Source organism: Amphiprion ocellaris, chromosome 8 (assembly GCF_022539595.1).
Source record: "Amphiprion ocellaris isolate individual 3 ecotype Okinawa chromosome 8, ASM2253959v1, whole genome shotgun sequence".
Classification (NCBI taxonomy): domain Eukaryota; kingdom Metazoa; phylum Chordata; class Actinopteri; family Pomacentridae; genus Amphiprion; species Amphiprion ocellaris.
Window position 1 is genome coordinate 33,152,629 of NC_072773.1, and position 18,215 is coordinate 33,170,843.

At 43.0% G+C, this 18,215-nt stretch overlaps 1 protein-coding gene across 2 annotated transcripts in view; it reads left to right on the forward strand.

Moving 5' to 3' along the window:
- Window positions 1–1,270: 1,270 nt before the first annotated feature.
- Window positions 1,271–18,215, forward strand: part of rerea (arginine-glutamic acid dipeptide (RE) repeats a) — a 132,636-nt gene continuing 115,691 nt past the window's right edge. For both annotated transcript variants that reach the window (XM_023272563.3, XM_023272562.3), the window contains exon 1: window positions 1,271–1,515. The gene's annotated coding sequence lies outside the window, so the exon portion shown is untranslated. The remainder of the gene's footprint in view (window positions 1,516–18,215) is intronic.

An 18,215-nucleotide genomic window follows, 5' to 3' on the forward strand; every position in this document is an offset into this window, starting at 1 on the left:
TTCTATTCTATTCTATTCTATTCTATTCTATTCTATTCTATTCTATTCTATAAAGGAATATCTTCTTTTTCTTTTTCTTTCTGTATTCAAATTTCCCAATTCTATTCTATATAAAGTTCAAAATAATAATCCCACTTTTTATGAATGGAACTTAGTATTTCTTAGATCCAAATATTTAATCTATCTATCTATCTATCTATCTATCTATCTATCTATCTATCTATCTATCTATCTATCTATCTATCTATCTATCTATCTATCGATAGATAGATAGATAGATAGATAGATAGATAGATAGATAGATAGATAGATAGATATATGATTATATATGTGTGTGTGTGTGTGTGTGTGTGTGTGTGTGTGTATGTATTTATATGGATAATATATATGTTTTTAAAACCAAATTAAATATTATGTACTATTTATATACTATATAATTGGAGATAGATGGGGCATACAAATGGGGCATATAAGTACATACATATGCATACATATATATGTGCACTTTTTTGTTTACAACATAATTCCATGTGTATACTAATTTTGATGTCTCCAGTATTAATCTACAATGCAGAAAATTATTAGATAAAAACCACTGAATGAGAAGATGTGTCCAAACTTTTGACTGCTAGTATATATATATATATATAGATATATATATATTATATATATAATATATATATATATATATATATAGTATATATATATATAATATATATATACACACATATACTGGCTATATATATTTACTGACTACTGGCCCCATTACTAACTTTATTGTTAAGTTGGTCCCTATTCTATTCTATTCTATTCTATTCTATTCTATTCTATTCTATTCTATTCTATTCTGTTCTATTCTATTCTATTCTATGCTATGTTTCCACATTTGATAAATTAGTGTCACATTTTGTCATATTATATTCTTTCACTTCTACCATTATTTTAGTGTGCTTTACAATAAATAAATATAATATTCAGTATAGATTCCATCTCTCGGGGTCACTTAAGTTCTATTTTATCTTTTTGACCTCAGTCTCAGTTCACATTTAGTGTCACAGGTTGGTAGTGAAGGACACAGAGCCGGTGTCGGTACCGACAGACACCCACCCGGAGGACTCCCGGTGTCGCTGGATGTTCCCAGCTTTGGCCAGTGGGTGACGATATTTTACCGGTTGAACTTTGAGAACCCCCCAACTGTTCTCACCCAAAGATGAAGAAGGATGCTGTCATGTTGAGTGCCTCTCACACACACTAGTCTGAGCATCCCGGCACCGATTACTCCCTCTTTATTCTCAAGTCCATCATTTATGACAGCATTATATCAAACGTGGTCCGCTGCGTGCTAGCGACATAAGAACAGATATACAGGTGGCACTGCAGCTGTTGTGCTACTCTCTGTAGTGGCGACACTTGGCTAACTAACGTTGGCTAATTGCCCCTGCTGCTGCTGCTATTGTTTGTTGTTGCAGTCTCTCATCAAACAAATCACAGATGTTGTAGATCAAGCTCTTTAAGGTAAGTGCCGTGAGCCGCAATCAGCCGTCTTCTTTGCTTTGACGTTCATCAGCAAACGAGGGAGAAATGACAAATATTAACCGAACAGTTTGTAAACGTTGGGCTGTTAACGCACATCCTTGCTTGCTAGCTATTTGGCTAATTTGCCTATTAGCATCAGCTAGCTAGTTAGCTGATAGACTTGCTTGCCCCTTGCTGTTGCTGGTTACCATGAACTAACGTTAGCGGCTAACGCCAGTGACTAGCACTGATTGGGAATGCCAGCTAGGAGCAATGTAATGTCTGGATGCAAACAGCTCGCTGACACCGGTTAGCACAGAGCACATGCAGTAACACACAACATGACTTTATTTTACTAAACGCTTCGTGATGTAAACGTGCAAAGAGCATTGCAACACACCACAGCAAGCGTTTTCCTCCACTGAATCACCCAGTGTAGTATACTCTCTTCCAGGGAGTAGTCTGAGCCCATTTAGCTATTGTCATTAGCTCTAGGAAACGTTAGCTAGCGAGGCTAACTTGCTGTCTTTGTGTGTTTGGCTTGTGGCTCAATTATTGTTGCCTTGCTGGCAGTTTGTGATTATTTACGAGCACAGTGTGGGCTGTTTTTTTAAATAAAAAGTTAACACCGGATGACGGTACACTCGTGTTTACCTGTGAAAACAAAGATGAAATGCCTGTAACAGCTTCATTGAGGACATTTGTCAACAAATACAAACAGCAGAGAACTGGCATTTACACTTTTCATCTCTGCTAGGCTCAGTAGTTCAAAATAGTGGAGTGGAAGTGATTACATAAGGTACAAGAGTGGTGATATTTATAGTGTTTGTACTTGCATTTGTGAAGTGGAGTTTTTTTTCTGCATAAGGCTACTCTTAAGTTATGACTTGTAAGTTTGAAAATAGTAAACAAAAGACAGTAATGCTCCACTATCTGTCCTTTCAAAATAAGATTACAAAGATGGAGCGTGTCCTCTTCGGTGTGAATAACTCAAAAAAAGCAGAGCCATGAAAAGCCGGTGATTTATTTTTATTGAGTGCTCATGACTCACTCCTGACTTGTTCACTTTCTTCTTGTCTGGACTTCACGGCATTTAATGAATAATATACACCGAGCTAAATGATCAAAGGAGCGAGAAACATTTGCTTCACTTCATAAATGTCGAGCTATTTTCAGTCGGATGAAGAATGTAATTTAATGTTGACAACAAAGCTTGCTTTTTCTCACTTGTCACAGTGCTGCGCTCTTATCCTTGGTATAGAGAAATCTTGAGTAAATTATCAGATATCCTGACAGCATTGTAAACCTGCTCAACACTGCATTGTGTGTTTAATAGCCTCGAGGAGCATTTTTTTTAGTACTTTTCCATTAACTTCATCACTACTTTGACAGCCTGTTCAGTCATTTGCCACTTGTGTAAGTTTCTAGGTAATGACATGATGCTGCAGAGAGGTCAGCGAACTGAAAAACTTCTTAAACAGGAGCTCAGATGATGCAACATGTACACCTATATGGCCAGAGAAATCTTATGTGGAATACTGCAGCACTATTTTAACACTTAGGACTATTACATCATCCTATCTTTGAAACAAATGAATGGAGAAATACACCTTTTTTGCTCCACACATCTTGCACATTTGAAATCAGATTTTATTTTAGTACTGCCTGTAGTTTCGTGCTTGTTGTTTAGGTTTTCTTTAACTACCACTTAGACAGTAAACTTGCTAGGTTAGGGTAAAGAGGTCTGCCATTAGAGGCTATATGTTGATTACTACTTTAGCAGACTGAAAAGCACCTACATGTTTTGGTTTTTGCAGAGGGAGAATTCTTTAGGTTGAGCCGGAGGATAATTTAGAATTTCTTAAAACGGTACATTTTGCGGCGTCCGCTTTTGTTTGTTTCTTTCATGTTATTCACGGAGCTGTTATGTGGTCCGGGTGTTTTATAGTGTTTCAATTTGAATGGCTCCTCAAGAGCAGCAGTGGGTAAAATTACTTTGAGTCACATATCCAATGACACACCCCGTCCATCCAATGTTAATCTAGCTGGGTGGCTGTAGTAGCAGCAGAGTAATGATAAGAGAAGTGCAATAACCCTGCTATTTTCTTTTAATGACTAATATGTGTTTGAGTAATGGCAGCTCCCAGTGAGTAATATGTGGCAAAGGCCAGGCGATGTTGAGGAAAATCCCTTTTCACTGCGCTCTGACACCTTTGTTGGATAATTTGTCAATACACATGCTCTGAAATCCAATGTTTACATGCTGCGCTCAAATGGCATCTCACTGTTTTTCACCTAGATGCTGTCAGTACATCTTTCCTTCACCATGAATCGTCATGAAATATGATTCTCCATTGTAATGCCTGGGTCTGGCCTCGGAGCTATTTCGTTCTGTGTGCCGAAGCGCCGTGGCATTGTGCTGCAGTGCAGGACGGTGCTCTAAGCTGTCATCGTAGTGACTAGCCTGCATTTTAAAAAGAGGTATTTTGCTTTCAGCGAGGCCATTGTGCTTCAAAGTGAGGTGATTAGGCTGATTCATTGTTTTTTTCAGGACTGTTTTGTTCAAGGATTTCATATACAGTATGGAATTACGTTGGCAAGAGAGATAGGTAAGCAGTGAAGTGTCTGCTTTTCAGAGCCAACACAGGAAACGATGTGTAATCAGGCATCTCGACATCACATTTGTAATCAAGGAAAACGTGTTGCCTTGTATTTAAAGTCTAATGACTATGCATACTCGCAGCAAAGAGCAGAGAGTGGACAATAAGGAAGCAAGTGGATAAACTGATTTAGCTTTTTTTGCCTTTGCAGTGCTTGATATCGGTTTCATTGCAAGATATCTGGTTGTTACATAGAAAATTAATGCTCTGAACAAAGGAGCAATGTTCGCTCAAAGACCTCTTGATGGGCCATTCAAGTGCTGTATATTCATTAAAAATAACAATCTGTCAGCACTTACTGACAGCACGCACAACAAGCCAGGCTCTCTTTATTGTTCTCCGAAGATGTTTTTCAGTTCCCGTGCCAAGAGCTGGGTAATTGGCTGTAGCAAAGCCTTGCATGTGTTGTTTTAAGATATTGGACTGACACGCACAGGGCACACTGGCAGAAATGAGGCAAGCACTCCCCCTCCTTCCACCTTCCTCCTTCTCCTCCTCCTCCTCTTCCTGGCTTCTCCCTGCAAGTCAGAGGAGGCAAGATGCTGGATGTGTTTTGTGTTCTTTGACAGCTTCCCTTCACCTTTCATAAGAGGAGATCCAAGCATGCGGCATCATATCTCATCTTTGTTTGATTCGGGCCTAGCTCTGCAGCTCCACAATTGTGCCAAGGAGATAGTATCGGCAAATGCTATTCATGTTAACAATTGTGAGCTGTCTTGCTGCATACTGCTGGTGGTATTTGATGTGCTAGATGTGATCAAATCTGCTTTCTGTGTGAGCTCAGCCACGGTGAAGTCGGGCTTCACTTCATCTCACAAATGTCGCCTGTGTCTTATTGGGCCGGCTTGGCACGGACTCACATCTTAACTAATAAGACACACTGTGTTTTGTGCTGTTGCCAGCCTCTCAGCAGGTCCTGTAGGTAGAACCAAAAAAACATTCTCTGCATATTTTTGCTGAATTTTGTCTGTTCCCACTCATCACATTTTAGTGCCCTCTGCACCTAATGTACATGAGTGATCGTACGACGGAGTGTGTGGAAGCTGCAAATTGAAGCTCGGCTAACGTTTGCAAGTACGTGCATGACACTGCTGCGATGATATTGACACCACAGCAGCTTTTGTTTGCTCTGGTTGTGTTACTAGTATCTGATTATTAGCAAAAACAACACGTAGCATGCAGGTGATGGTTCACTTTTTCACTGTTGTGGTTGATCAGCTATTAATAGCACTCACTCAGCCACGGTGCCAAAAAGCATGAATTGAAAGTAAAAGACAAAAATAACAGTCAGCCATTTGCCATCTCAGTAAAGGAGGAAAATGAAATGGTGTAGGATCAGCTGGCTGGCCCCCGAGGAGAAAGAGAGAAGGGGGTGGGGGGTGAGATGAGGAGGAGGAGGAGTGCTTTGCTGCTGTGTGTGTCAGTGCTGATTAGGTAAGAGATTGCCTCATGTAATGACACGGCATGGCGCTAGTGGTGCAGAAACACAAACAATGCATACCAGTGTTTTACTGCACACACCCCCTGCAGCTGCCTGCCTGAAGATGTTTATGTAGACATATACACTCTCTCTAGAATATTTCAACATCTTTAGATAGTTCCCTCTTCCTCTTTTTTTTTTTTTTTTTTTCCCAGCGACACACACACATTTATTCCATCCGGAAGCCAATAGCCCTTTTCTCTGAGCGCTCTTTTCTTCTGTAGCGCAGATGAAAGATGGAGGTGATTAAAGGAAAGGAGCACAATGGAGTCTGTGCAGTTTTCTATCAGCACTCATTGTTGCTATTGACAGCAGCATTTTTCAGCACAAATATATACATTATTAAATGCTCTGAGTAACCTGCCAAACTGTGCACTTTGTTAGTTTAAGCTTAAGGGTTAGGTTGGGATTTCGGTTGACGTACTGGACCTGTTGTTACACAGAAATGTCATGTATATAAACTAGTGATGACGGTAAATAGCTGCTTTGTTATCAGAGAGCCACCTTGATTAGCAAGTCTAAACGATGCAGTTGGTTTAATTGATTATTTTATAGAGAGATTTGTCAATAACTGCTGTCTATTGTCCAGACACACATGTCTTTGTCATCAATTAAACTGGTGGTATCGGCTTGTTACGGTGTGTTTTTCTGTGCAATATTGGGCATGTAGGGCATTGATTTTTAACGCTGTGGACGAGGCAAATCGTACATACATCTTTGTATAATGCGCTGGTTGTGCTTTGTGACCTCTGTGACTAATACAGATATTGCACCAGTGTTGTGACTGTGCACATGAGCCACCATTTGCAGAGCTGCAGAGCCGGGACCTGTGACTGATGCTTTAATGGACACGGCACGCAAGTCAGCGGTGAGCTGAGGGTTCATGCAGCCGTAAGGAAACGACCCCGGTGACATTGTGGCTCTCTGCTCTCCTGTTCACGAGGTGCCTCTGGTAAACTGTGTCCTTGCTCGCCCTTGCAGGTTAGGCACACCTATTGAGCCTGCTGAGCCTCAAGTTTAGATGCCAGGACTTGGAGTTGGATCGACTGGGTTTAAGGATGGACATCGTGTCTCTGTACCCCAGTTCCAGCAGCCCGCACAGAGAAAATGAGTTCTGAGGATTGGGTTTAGATTTGCCACTGTAGCACTTCCACTCTGATACACTCTAGCTACCATCAGGGGAAGGTTGTCAGAGGGAGAGAGGGAGAGAGGGGGAGAGAGAAAACAGCGAGCACAGCAGTGCTATCTAATAGATCAATTTGTAATAAATCTGTTGCCTCAAGCTGTTGTTGTTCGCTTCTACTCAGTAAAAGGTGTCTGCGTTTCTCAGGCAAGAAAATGCTTGTCAGGCTGGGCATACAGAGCTATCAGTGAATGAGACGCGCCTAAAGCACAGTAAATCATTTTCTCTGTGCTCAGTTTACATAGGTCGGACACATTGCTCTCTTATCAGAACATTCCATTGGTCCCAAAAAAGAGGGTTATAACCAATCGATAGGGCTGAGCGCTGAAATCAGGAAGTAACGCTCCCCTCACATTAAATTTCCCCATTATCCAATATGAACCATTAATCATGATGAAGGAGCTATTGATTAGGCTATCAGCCAAGGTTGGTCAATTTATTTGCCAAGAGTCATTCCACAGTGTGAGGCTCTGTTGAAGCAGCGCTGCTTTACGAAAACCAAGTGGCAGAATTAAAATGGCCCCATTATTATGACAACAGTTTGATCTTTAAGGTAACAAAAGAGCAGGCCTCTACAAAAACCACACGGGACCTCTCCTGCTCCTCCTCCACTAGCAGCCATATGGACCGTACTAATTGTGTTTTACGCCAACCATTTTCACCGATCCATCGGGGACTTGTGGAAGTGCTGTAGCTATAATGTCACCAGCACTGGGCTGGCTCATGAAAGAAACATTAGCAAGCAAGATGAGAAGACAGGAAGGCAATACACTGCAAGTCAGCACAATTATTGATTTTATTCAAATGAAATCTGTGGTTCTCCGTTCTGAATTTGATGTCTGTTGCTTTTACGGTATCATTTTTAGTATTGTTTCTATTCTGTCTTTTCCCAGTTGTAGTCATTGTCTGTGACCAGCATTTAGTCTCACACATGAACCTTGTCAACGGGTGAAATCTAATTCTTGGCCTTACGCCAGTGTTGGAGATATGGCTAATAAGAGGTCTTGTTCTTGTAATCCCATATATCCCACAATACACCATAGAGATGTTTTATCCAGTTGAATGACATGAGGATTTTTTTTCAGGCAGATTCTCTTTCTGACCAGCGCCACACATAGCTCGCTGTAATTGCTCTGCAGATAAATCGCCTTTCATCCGTTTTGTTTTGTGACAGCACAAATGCTGAGGTTTGAATGTTGAATGTAAATGTGACATTCACAGTATTTGCTTTGCCCTTCAGGCCAGGAATTGGTTGTAAATTGTTTGAAGTGCTAAGTGTGACTGAGGCAAATCAGTGTGTGTTTTAACGTGTTTATAATATGCAATCATAAAAAAGGACACATCTATGGAAATTAAATCCTCTGAGGGAGGGGAGGGGCTTTAGAGTGGCGATGGCGGACAGGGAGGGGGAAAAAAAGCGTGTGTGTTTCATTGTGTCTTCTCTAACAGTTTTCTTGTAATTATTGAAATTGATGTTTGCTGCGGAGCTGTAAATCTGCAAGATCTCCTGTTAATAAAGCGGCAGAGGCAGCCGAGCCGTTAGGCTGGGAAATAAAAGGCAATCAAGCCTCCAACATCCTGTCCCTCGCCCCAAAATGAAGCAGCAGAAATCCTAATTAACTGAGAGGATGAGCAGCTCTTACTACAGTGCTGGGCTAGTCAGTGGCACAGCTAGCTGCTATACTCTAATGAAGACGCTCTGCTAGTCTCCCCCAACCTCTCTCTTTCTCTCTCGCTCTCCCTGCCTTCCAGCCCTCTCTATCTGGCTCAGGCTTGCTTGGGGTATATTTCCCCTTCAGCTCCTCTCCTTCTTTACCTCCTCCTCTTCCTCCTCTTCTTCCTCCTCCTCCCTCCTGCCTTGTGTGTGAAGTTGTGGATGTGACCGTTGCACTGATGGAGTGAGAGGAGCTTTGTAGCCTGGAGGTGTCTGGAAGTCCTGCACAGGAAATCGGTGAGCTAGATGATGGCCTCTGCGATGGTTATTGCTGCTTATGTAAAGTGCTGTGAGAGAGAGAGGGAGAGACGGCATTGATCTCATCCCATTGATTTCATAGATCCTCTTTAAGATGACACTACAGTTGTCTTTCTGTGTCATCTTCAAGTGCTCCTTTTCAAATCAGCAATGTGGCAAATTACTCCTGTTATCATCCGCCCATATTCAAACACCATCGTGTCATCCTTTGTGTAGTTGAAAGCCAGGTTAAATCTTGCTTTGCACATTTGATATTTGTTTGTGCATGCAACACCGTCTTTGAGCTTGACATTCAGTAACATGCTGGTTGTGTTTCACTGCTTTGGTGTGTAACCAGAACTGCTAGAATTTAAAAAGCAAAGTGGCTTTAATACAAAATAAGATAAGCTCCGTGAAGTGAATCCACATCTTTGTTGTTGTGGAGGAGTGAGTGATCATTGATTGTTTGAAACCTGAGCTTGCCTCAGCTCCCAGCCAGCTGCTCCTCACTGTTTACCTGTAAACTTGTCCTCTCTTCTTTTGGCTTGTCTGTGGATGGCCGCAGAGTTCTTTCTCTGCCTCCCTCCCACACCATCCCTGCCTCCCCACCACCGCCACCACAAGCCCCTTTGTTGTGCCAAGGAACCCACAAGCCTCCAGGGATGAACAGACAAATAGAAGGAGGCGACAGGTGAGACTCGGTCCCTCCATTCTCCCATCCATCCTTCTCCCCTGCGAGCACTCTGCCAGACAAGTTTCCAAGCACTCAAAAGCAGCAAATCGACTCACTGTTGGATTCACTGTCACTTAGCCGGGCTGGGGCATAGCAGCTCACTAGGAGGCCAGATCCTCCTCTCCCCATTTCACCACCATCTCAACTGAAGAAAATGCCATTTGGCACGGCATTGCTGAGGCCAGGTTCTCCTGCAAAGCTGACCTTATTCCAGCCTCCCACAAAACCTCTTTCTTGGCTTCTTCATTTCTACATTAGTGGGGAGAAGCTGATGACAACTTGATTAAGTGCTTGTCACATCCCAAATAATTCCAACTGGATGGGTGCAGTCAGCGGCGCTCCATCTTGATTGGCTCTGGTTAATTTTAAACAACACGATTGGCAGGCGAGATGGTTTCGGCGGATGTTTTGTTTGTGCACACATTTCGTGATTGTGATTGAGTGCGAGGAGAGCGCTGTCAGAGTTTCAGTCTCCCCCTTTTATTCTTGGCACAAAGCAAACGATCTGCTCGGCACAAAGCCAGCGCTCGCTGCAAACACCAGTAGAGGAAGGTGGCATCTGGCTTCGCATCACGCTCGTGCACACGCGCTCCGATGCACGCACAAGGGCATAGACACATGCACTCTGTGTAATGAAAGCCAAAAAAAAATATCTCATAACAGCAGGAGTTTAAATTTCACTCCTCAGTGTGACAGCTTTGTCACAGGGAGGAGATTCACCACCACCTCTGGCAGCCCTCAGAGACCCTTCCTTAAGGAACCAGCAGCTCTCCCTTTGCTTTTCCCTGTTTCCCTCTGTATTTAGCACTCAGTGTTTTCCTCTAATCAACAACAGGCTTGTGAAAATCTCTACATAAAACAATGCACATTTCTTTTTTTCCCCTCTTTTCCTCTGCCTGACTCTTCCCCAGAGTTTTTTTTGTGTGTCTGTGAAGAGGATGACAACAGGCAGAGGAAACTAAAAGGACATGTTGTCTTTACCCCTCAGCTCCCCCCACCCCTCTTTTTTTGCTTCCCTCTTTATCACTTTTAGCTTGCTAAGGCAGCTGCTTACATTACAACAAGCTCGTCCACCTTGTACTTGCTGTCGCAGAGAGATAAAGACGATGAAAGTGAGAAATACGTGTGATATTCTCTGGGAATTTCGCATAGGAATGTGGATGTACACATGTGAGGAAAGAGGTCATATGAGTGTGGGGTTTTTTGTAGATTTGTGTGTTTTTAAATTTTTTATTTATAAGTAAATGGCGCTCATGGGGCGCAGGACTCGACAGGCGTGTTTTAATTGTTTGTGACACGTGAAATGAGAAACAATAATGTGTGACTACTACAGGGCCCGGGAGATTACAATCTGGTCGGCTGCTTAAAGGAGTGTCAGAGAGATGCATTACCACATCTCTGTTTGCCTCTCTGCCCTCTGAGCCATAAACCACTCACAAGCATTTAGCCAGCAGTGATTTCTCCTCTTTTCACCTCTTCGCCCTGTTTGTGATCCTGTGGAGCTGCTTGGTGGAAAACCTCCCAGGCTTCTTGAATGAATCCTCTAATGTATGGGTGTCTGTGTGTCTCTGCTTGCAGCCTTGGTTCTCGGCAAATATCTGCAGCACCACCTGATTTGACTTGGTAATGGGGCATTGATGAGTCTTGGGGGAAATCGGAAAAGGAGCACAAAAACCGTACAGCAAAAACCCACTAGTTTGAGGCGGCTGCAGAGACGGCATCAGGTTTCTCAACAGCAATTGACATAAGTGGAAAAAAATAGATGGTGAGGTAAAAAACGGAGGACTATAGAGATATAGCTGTCATCTGCTGATGCCTACGGCTGCCTGCTGTTCCTACAGGGGGAGGAAAAAAAAGCCAAGAGGTAGAGATGGGCTTCAACTCCATTTGTATTTTCTCTCTACTGCTCTGAAAAAGCTGCTTCTCTCTCCAGAACAGCAGATTATTTACATTTTTAGTAGAGCTCATTGCTCACAGAATACTGAGTTCAGTGTGGAGGACATAAAAGGTAGCCAAGCCAGGAGTAGTAGGAGAGATAAAAGCAGGATCTCTTAAGCACTCTCTGTTATTTGAAGCACATTTCTATTGCTGTTGATATAGCCACTAGTCTAATAATTCATCTTGCCTAGTTTTTATCACGGCCACGCTCGTGCACACACACGTGCACAACGCCCACACACAGTAGCAGCCTCGCAAAACACAAATTCCCTTCGCCGCGAGGGTAGACCCCTTCTGATATAAAACAAGCAATTCAAAGATGAAATGCTCATCATTCTGCTGTCTCACCATGGCCATCCAGCAGATGAGTAGTGCTGCTAACAAAAAGCAGGGGCTGACTGCGCCCAGCTCCCTCACAGGGGCATCTTGTCTATGTTATCACTCCAGCTACTGCTGCAATTAATATTAATGTGCTTTAAAGCATGCTCCAGCAGCCATGCTTCCCTCTCACTCTCCTGCTTTGCGTGTCTGTGTGTGCGTTTGTGACTCAGGAGGAAGAGAGCAATAAAGCCAGCGGGGGGATAAGAATCTAGGCAGGATATGACAGTCCTCATGTCAGCTGTCGTAGAGCTGGAGGGATATGTGGATAAAGACAAAGGATGAAGCTGAATCCCAACTAGCAAAACAGACAGGTAGTACGTCTTGTAGGTAGAGACTTCCAGCATCCACAGCGGCTGGACCGGCGGCTGTACACAGCCTGTTTATTTAGTCGTGTTGTAATAATGCTTGACCTTTTCTTTCAAGTCCACGGCCTGACCTTTAACACCTTACTCCTCTGCAAATCAGCCTATGTGTGTGTCTCATGCAAAACGCACACACATGCAGAGCGGGAGACGAGCACCTCCTTTGCGGGGAGCTTCATGGTCTGCCAGCTCGAGGAGTGGATTGTTCCAAATTAATATGCATTAGGTGGTTAGTGCAAAGCATTTAATTATGCGAGATGGCACTAAACTGTCTATGTTATGATTAGCCCAACACGTTACAACCTTAATCTCTTCATTTTTTTCCTCTGTCTTTCCATGGGTGAAGAGGAGATACAGAGTGGGGGGGTTTCTTTAAAGGATACGTTCTGGATTTTTCAAGGCTGTCTCGAAACAATAGTGATAATGCTGTGTGTCCATTAGAATAGGTTGTGATCTCTGCATTGATGGAACCTGAAGCTTTTGTTCTTCCTATAATATGACTATGCTGAGGCTCATGTGAATCTCCAGCATTCCCACTATGCTGAATCTAGTCAATCTCTATAAGGTAGTCCCCAAGTAGTTATTCTATTTAGCACAGATTTCCCTCTTTTGTTTCCCTATATAACTCCCTGTGCAGCTGCAGCAGGGGATACATTTTAGTACTTGTGTGTGGATTTGTTGTCAGTTTCACAGCCTTCATGCGTTGAGTTAACTTTGAAGTGATTTTTGCAGATTTAATAGCGGGCGCATTTTTGTGGTTTTGGAACACAAATAATTAGGTAAAAACCTGCCCTGTGTTTGGAATATATCCGAGCATGTGTGACATCTGAGCATTGATTCTGCTTTTTGTTTTGTTGCCCTCCAGAACCTCGTCATTTGTTTCTGCCTCATTTGCAACTTACAAGACACGGAGTGTGCTTTTTATCTGCTTTTGTCCAAGGTGCTCTTAAAGAAACAAGCGATGGGGAAAGGGTGCTCCGTAGATAAATTTCCCCTGAGGGACCCTGGAAGGACCAAATTGTAGCTAATGGTGGTCAAAACTGACATAAATACTGCTTGCAAAGCTGGGAGCGGTACATATATGTGGAGCCTATTTAGAAGATGATTACCACAGTAGGAGAGGTGCTGTGAGGGAAAGTCTGAAAGGCTCGGCTGTGCCATCACTCCTTGACCTAACAACAGCTGTCAAGGGGTTAAGTGCAAAAAATAACATGCTATTTTTCAATGAACCAAACCTAAATGGAGATGTAAGGGCAAGATGCTGCTTAAACAGCCATTGCATTAGTCAGCAGCAGTGGTGTTATTTGCCTCAGCTTTGTAGAAATCACATTTGTAGTGTATGCAAATCTAACTCCCATGGGCATATATTGATATGGTAACCAAGAGAGGTTGTCATACTGGTTACCTTGATGTGTTTATGTGCATCTCTCAGATTCAGAATCCACGTTTCTGTTTGTAGCATGTGAGTAATAAGCTGTTTCCAGCAAACAAAACAAAATCTACACACAACTGCATGAAGGTATCCATCCTGTGAGTTTGGCAACGAAAAAAAACGGGAAATTGGTTCGAAATAAACTGTAACTTTGAAAGGTATCGACTTGATTTTGCTGAAAGGCTCGTCTGACTACTGAATCATCATATGGTACTCAGCCAAATTTTGCAGGGTATTTTTGAAGGAAATGAGAGCTGTGCATTTTGTCACCCATTTCTCACGGCGTTATCATGTTTCAGGGGAAAAGCTTTGATGCCAGTATAGAAAGCAGGAATAGTCGCAACTTCTCATGTACATACGGTCACTTCAGTTTTATTTTGGGAGACTTGAAAAATCCTATCTTCTATGATATGCTACCATATTCCCATTAGGTTTTACAAGTATCTTCAGTATCTGTGCAGCTAATGTTTTCTCCCTAGAAGGAGTTTGGTATTTTCTTGTCTCCGCTCCTTCATTCCCCCTCTGTTAGCCCCCGGATACTTTGTCAGACGATATTGAATCAAGGCGGTTCCTTTTATGTGTGTATGTGCATATCCACGCTCACTGTTTTCACTGAGCCGCTTTTCATGGTAGGCAAGGCTTTTTAATCTTGGGCAGCAGGCAGCAGTGGCAGAATTTGCCCGGGCAGAGTCGGAGCAAGCCAGGCAGCCATCCAGCTAGGCAGTCAGTCGCTGCAGTGGAGCCCCAGCAGCTCCCCGGAGGAGCCCATTATACAGGAGAGATATCAAACCATGAATCATTTACGCCAGTTCTCCTATCCCCTCCCTTCACCTACCCTTGCACGCAGCCCTGACGCCCGCCCAGCCGTCCGCCTGCTTGCCGCTGTCTGCATCTTTAATGAATGATTATTGCATTTCATAAACATGGGCTGCAGTAATTAAAGTATTATTGATCCTTTCCATGTTGGCTCGAAGGTGGACAGAAATGTTTTTGTGCCCTCCAATTCACACAGACATCTTTTTTTGTCACTATGCTGCATGGAAAAAGTCCCTCTAGGAACAGCAGGCGGTGATTTATTTACCCTGATGGTGTGATATTTTTTTTTTGACGTTTCAAGAGTAGCCTTCGTTCAGAGAGCGGGGTGATAATACAGCTGGGTGTGGTTGGTTTTGCGGGTCGCTCTCATTGTGCAGCGTGTCGTGAGGATTGTGTTGGAGTGTTTCCCTATGTTGGTGTTTTGTGTTTTGCGTAAAAGGTGGAGGGACACGGAGGTTAATGTGCTGGAAAAGAGTGATTTAGGTCAGTGGTTGTGTCTGCATCTGTCACTCTGACAAGCTGGCGCTTTAGGAGGCTGTGCGGTGTTGAATAAAGGAGGGAGTGAGAGACAACTGAGGGGAGAGCTGGCTCTTACAAATGGAAAAAAAAAGAAAGCCTGACTTGACTGTGATTTGTGCTTTCAGCGACAGGCGCTGTGTTACAAGCAGCCGTTTGATATTAACCTAATCAGTTTCACCTCTTTATTGAGGATCAAGACAGTTAAAGTCTCTGCAAATAAGTGCATGTCTCTCTGCCTCCCTCCATCTGTTTCTCCTTCTCTACCACCCTCTGCCCTGCTGTCATTTCTCCTGGTCATTTCTCTATTTCTTCACCTCACTCGCCTCTTTCTCTTTTTCTCTCTCTCTCAACATCTTCCCTTTGTTTCCTCATCCGCCCTTTCCCCTGTTTCAATCAGGAGTGCACTTCAGTTTCTGGGTAAATATCACAATCACTGATGAGAAAAAAAAAGTGCTGGAATCTCCTCAAGGGGGGTTGAGAAGCCATTTTGTGTATCATTTATTAATATCTTGAAGCTCCGTGTCCCAATGAGCTGCATGGATTTGCTGTTATGCAGTCAAATCTATCTATTTGCGACATCAGTTACCTCCATAGTTATCAGTAAGATCAGTGAAATTTCCCTATTGTGATAAATGTCTGCACTCAGATTAATTTTTTCAGAGGGTTGTGTGTCGATTATATCGGTTAAAACTAACTATGTTTATTCACAGCTGTTGTTTGTCTTCACCGCAACTGCTAAATAACATCATCATAAATACAGCGTCGCTAAGTACGACATAAAAATGTGAAAGCCAGATTGATCCGGCCATTAAGTCTCAGATAGGCTGGTTCAGCGAGCCTGTACTGATTAGTAGCCTTTTCTCCCTGCCCTATGGCTTGTCCCTTTTGTTAGTGAGACACATGGCTCTCTACAAGGCTTAGTCTAATCAGTGCTAAATATTCAGCGGTAGCCCATAGCCTAATCAGCCAGAGCATAATCATTGTCAACCAATTGCATTCCTCTTGACCTCCCAGATGGAGGTAAACTGCACAGCCTCTCCATAGCACCGCCTCAATTACTGCAGTGGTAATGGTGATAAAGAAGAGCACAAGCTCACATGAAAATGACTGATTGATGTGGACACACATGGCTCATAATTGGATTATAAGGAAGAACGTTAATGGTGTTAGGGGCACCGTGGTGGAGCGGGATTCTAAACACTGACCAGGTATTTAGTGATTTACCCCTCCTGCCTCCTCATCTAATACAGTTATGCACTATATCCCAGGGGTCTCGGCACCTAAAGCACAACCCTCTTGTCCCTCCTCTGCTGCAGTGTCAAGAGTGTGTGTGCGTGTGTGTGTGTGTGTCAGTGTGTGTCTAAGTGAAATGTGTATGTGTGCTGCTGGTGACTGGCCCTCTTATGCTAGTGACAGCTGTGGGGTCAGAACAAAAAGCTGTCTATTTGCAAAGCAGCGGTCGTCCTCATCCTCGTGTCAAACACACAAAGAGAGAGAGAGAGACTCAGTTGGAGAATGCTTGTTTTCACTATTGATTAAGCTGTCAATTATGTCTTCAAATGAATCAATTAATAATTTAGCTTTTCCTTCTCAGTGTGCTACATCTCAGTGTGATGTGTTCATTTTTTTCATCTGATCAACAGCAAAAATAAAAAAATGTATCCAGTTTGCAATAATCAAAATCTTCCTTTTGAGAAGCTGTAATTGGGAAACAGTTTGTATTTTTAGTTAAGTACAGGCTTGTTTTATTATACAATAGTAATTTGTATGTATTGACTCATTTATCAACAGAAGGAGGAGCTCTTCCTTTGTTTTGCTCAGGGGCAGCTCAGCTCTCTCCTCGTTGTCGGACTGCTCCTCATTCATTTCTGTTTATCCTAATGGAAAGCATTAAGAGAGGGATGTAATTAATTGACACTGGCAGCTCAGAGGGGCTGTGGTGGGGTTGGGGACCAGGTGCTGAGTGAGCTGCCCACTGTCTCTCACACTAGTCTTCATCTCAGTGTGCATATCTCTGCCGAGTACCCAGCACTCCCCACTGACCGATTGGCTCAGACGGCTCTTGGTAAGTGCAATGATGCTGGATGCCTGAGCCTGCGTGAGCTGCATAATACCAACTAATGCCTGAAGGAGCGCTCTCCCCATTTCTATTTCGCCTCTCCCCTCAGCTGCTGCTTAGCCAAGCCTGGCCAGTGCAGAGCAGAGCTGAGTGCCTCCTTTTCTACTCTCACTCTGCTCTGCCTGGCAGTATATTAAAGGGAATACTAGCTTTTTCTTCGCGCCCGGGTGTTTGATTTCAACAGCAGCAGAAGCTGTCATGGCAGATAAAAGGCAGCAGGGCCCCAGAATTACGGTGCACACAGCATCTGTATTTACTGCGTCATTCTCCCTGCCTCTGACAAGGGAAGAGGAGGAGAAAATGGAGGACAGGCTGCTGCATTCATGTGTCTTTACATTGACATGTCTCATCAGGGAGAGAGGTGGACAGACAGTCTACAGTGAAGCCATCAATCAGCCCTTTTCAATACGCCTGTCCAGCACACTGTAATACTCAAAGACTGACAAAGGAGGGCATTATTGCTTCTGTTGACATATTTTTATAAAACCCCCTTTTCACTTGGCTTTACAGATGGAGTAAAATAGTAGGGTGATTGTTGTGTGCTGGCTAAAAGTGTCAAGAAAGCAGTTTTATTTATTGACTGAGACTGTGGATTGATATGATCGTTGGTTTAACTATTTTGTTTTTCAAATTTGCAAGCAGCAACAGTACAGCACAGAACAGTAAGCACATAAATATTCCAGTCATCATATGTACTTATAAAAACACAATAAGAAGCTCTTTGTTCTCGTCGTGGGTGTAGCTGATTCCTCAGATGTTTGCCACTTTAAGTTAATCAGATAATTGCTTAATATGATTGATTTCGACTTCAGTTTCTGTTTCTGAAAGTAGCTTCTCTGCGAGCCTGGCCTTGAAAACAACTCAGAGATCCATTTTCCTGGCAGCATCCCTCACTGAGGCTGCGGGTCATGCTAATTTTTCATCGGCATCATTTCATTGAGCTTTAATTAACACAACAAGGATTCGGTGTCCTCCAGTGTCATCTACTCAGACAGCTAATACAAACTCATTAGCCTAACTCCCAGTAACACTAAAACAAAACAATATTAGTCACTTTACTGTTCGGGTATACATTACAACAGATTATGCGGGTGTATTCATCTACATGAAATACGGTTTTCAGATC